Genomic DNA, 3,437 nt, shown 5'->3' with positions numbered 1-3,437 from the left:
AAAATACCAGTTCTGGGCTTGGTAGGAACAAAAAGGACCGAAATGATGAGAGAGATGAAAATGGCGGGAAAATGATGAGAGATAATGGTGGGAGAGACTTGACCTATGACTCACTTAATGAAATCACCATCACTAAATGCGAGCTGAACTCTATGGGCATGTCTTTCACCTTAACTGTGGTAGCCAGTATTCAGTCGAGCCAGGACCCTGTTCCCTCTCACAGTGACAGCCCCGGGGTGACTCAGAGAGGACAGTCCAGGGAGGAAACGGATGGGAAAACTGACAGAGGTGAAGGAGGAGAACATTAGATTTAGGTCACCTTCCCCTCTGACCTCTGACCTCTTTCACTCTCAGTCCTGTTTACCAGAACAGGGAAAAATACTTTGTAAAACATGACAGCGTTCAAATGCACTGTAATGTTCATTATAACCTGGCAACAGGAAATGGGTTCCTTCAGTGCACCAAATGACCACAATATAGTGTGTCTGTGAGAGTGAGAGAGAGAGAGAGAGAGAGCGAGAGAGAGCGAGAGAGAGCGAGAGAGAGGGGGAGAGAGAGAGAGAGAGGGGGAGAGAGAGAGGGAGAGAGAGCGAGAGAGAGGGAGAGAGAGGGGGAGAGAGAGAGAGAGAGGGAGAGAGAGGGGGAGAGAGAGAGAGAGAGAGAGAGAGGGAGAGAGAGAGAGAGTGAGAGAGAGGGGGAGAGAGAGAGAGAGAGAGAGAGAGAGGGAGAGAGAGAGAGAGAGAGCGAGACAGAGGATGGATGCATGAGTTGAAGAAAGAATGAATAAAATGCATGGACGCTGGCAGAAGCCTGTTTAAAAGGTCACAGGGGGTGTACAGAAAGCGATCTATAAACAAAATATAACACAGGAAATTAGAAGCACACACACGCATACCAATGGACCTCCTGTCACAACACCAACCCTGCCTGACTGCACACTGACTTCTGCTAAAAATATATTCACTTTATTTCAGACAACATTAACCAACTCTTACAGACCAGCCTGCAGCTGACCAGCTGACAGATACTCTGCACTCTCACACTCACTCACAAAACACTCACTCACTCACAAAATACTCTAGACTCACTCACTCACTCACAAAACACTCTACACTCACACTCTGCACTCACACACTCACACTCTGCACTCACACACTCAGTCACTGTTCTCCTTCAGTCACAGTCACTCTGCACTCACACACTCAGTCACTGTTCTCCTTCAGTCACAGTCACTCTGCACTCACACACTCAGTCACTGTTCTCCTTCAGTCACACTCAGTCACTGTTCTCCTTCAGTCACAGTCACTCTGCACTCACACACTCAGTCACTGTTCTCCTTCAGTCACACTCAGTCACTGTTCTCCTTCAGTCACAGTCACTCTGCACTCACACACTCAGTCACTGTTCTCCTTCAGTCACACTCACTCACACACTCACACACTCAGTCACTGTTCTCCTTCAGTCACACTCACTCACACACTCAGTCACTGTTCTCCTTCAGTCACACTCACTCACACACTCACACACTCAGTCACTGTTCTCCTTCAGTCACACTCACTCACACACTCAGTCACTGTTCTCCTTCAGTCACACTCACTCACACACTCACACACTCAGTCACTGTTCTCCTTCAGTCACAGTCACTCTGCACTCACACACTCAGTCACTGTTCTCCTTCAGTCACACTCACTCACACACTCACACACTCAGTCACTGTTCTCCTTCAGTCACACTCACTCACACACTCAGTCACTGTTCTCCTTCAGTCACACTCACTCACACACTCACACACTCAGTCACTGTTCTCCTTCAGTCACAGTCACTCACACACTCACACACTCAGTCACTGTTCTCCTTCAGTCACACTCACTCACACACTCAGTCACTGTTCTCCTTCAGTCACACTCACTCACACACTCACACACTCAGTCACTGTTCTCCTTCAGTCACACTCACTCACACACTCAGTCACTGTTCTCCTTCAGTCACACTCACTCACACACTCACACACTCAGTCACTGTTCTCCTTCAGTCACACTCACTCACACACTCAGTCACTGTTCTCCTTCAGTCACACTCACTCACACACTCACACACTCAGTCACTGTTCTCCTTCAGTCACACTCACTCACACACTCAGTCACTGTTCTCCTTCAGTCACACTCACTCACACACTCACACACTCAGTCACTGTTCTCCTTCAGTCACACTCACTCACACACTCAGTCACTGTTCTCCTTCAGTCACACTCACTCACACACTCACACACTCAGTCACTGTTCTCCTTCAGTCACAGTCACTCACACACTCACACACTCAGTCACTGTTCTCCTTCAGTCACAGTCACTCACACACTCACACACTCAGTCACTGTTCTCCTTCAGTCACACTCACTCACACACTCAGTCACTGTTCTCCTTCAGTCACAGTCACTCTGCACTCACACACTCAGTCACTGTTCTCCTTCAGTCACACTCACTCACACACTCACACACTCAGTCACTGTTCTCCTTCAGTCACACTCGGTCACTGTTCTCCTTCAGTCACAGTCACTCACACACTCACACACTCAGTCACTGTTCTCCTTCAGTCACACTCACTCACACACTCACACACTCAGTCACTGTTCTCCTTCAGTCACACTCACTCACACACTCAGTCACTGTTCTCCCTCAGTCACACTCACTCACACACTCACACACTCAGTCACTGTTCTCCTTCAGTCACAGTCACTCACACACTCACACACTCAGTCACTGTTCTCCTTCAGTCACACTCACTCACACACTCAGTCACTGTTCTCCTTCAGTCACACTCACTCACACACTCACACACTCAGTCACTGTTCTCCTTCAGTCACACTCACTCACACACTCAGTCACTGTTCTCCTTCAGTCACACTCACTCACACACTCACACACTCAGTCACTGTTCTCCTTCAGTCACAGTCACTCTGCACTCACACACTCAGTCACTGTTCTCCTTCAGTCACACTCACTCACACACTCACACACTCAGTCACTGTTCTCCTTCAGTCACAGTCACTCACACACTCACACACTCAGTCACTGTTCTCCTTCAGTCACAGTCACTCACACACTCACACACTCAGTCACTGTTCTCCTTCAGTCACAGTCACTCACACACTCACACACTCAGTCACTGTTCTCCTTCAGTCACAGTCACTCACACACTCACACACTCAGTCACTGTTCTCCTTCAGTCACACTCACTCACACACTCAGTCACTGTTCTCCTTCAGTCACAGTCACTCTGCACTCACACACTCAGTCACTGTTCTCCTTCAGTCACACTCACTCACACACTCACACACTCAGTCACTGTTCTCCTTCAGTCACACTCGGTCACTGTTCTCCTTCAGTCACAGTCACTCACACACTCACACACTCAGTCACTGTTCTCCTTCAGTCACACTC

The sequence above is a fragment of the Chanos chanos genome, chromosome 15, assembly GCF_902362185.1.
Source record: "Chanos chanos chromosome 15, fChaCha1.1, whole genome shotgun sequence".
In the NCBI taxonomy this organism is placed as follows: domain Eukaryota; kingdom Metazoa; phylum Chordata; class Actinopteri; order Gonorynchiformes; family Chanidae; genus Chanos; species Chanos chanos.
Note: the sequence above shows the minus strand (reverse complement) of the source record.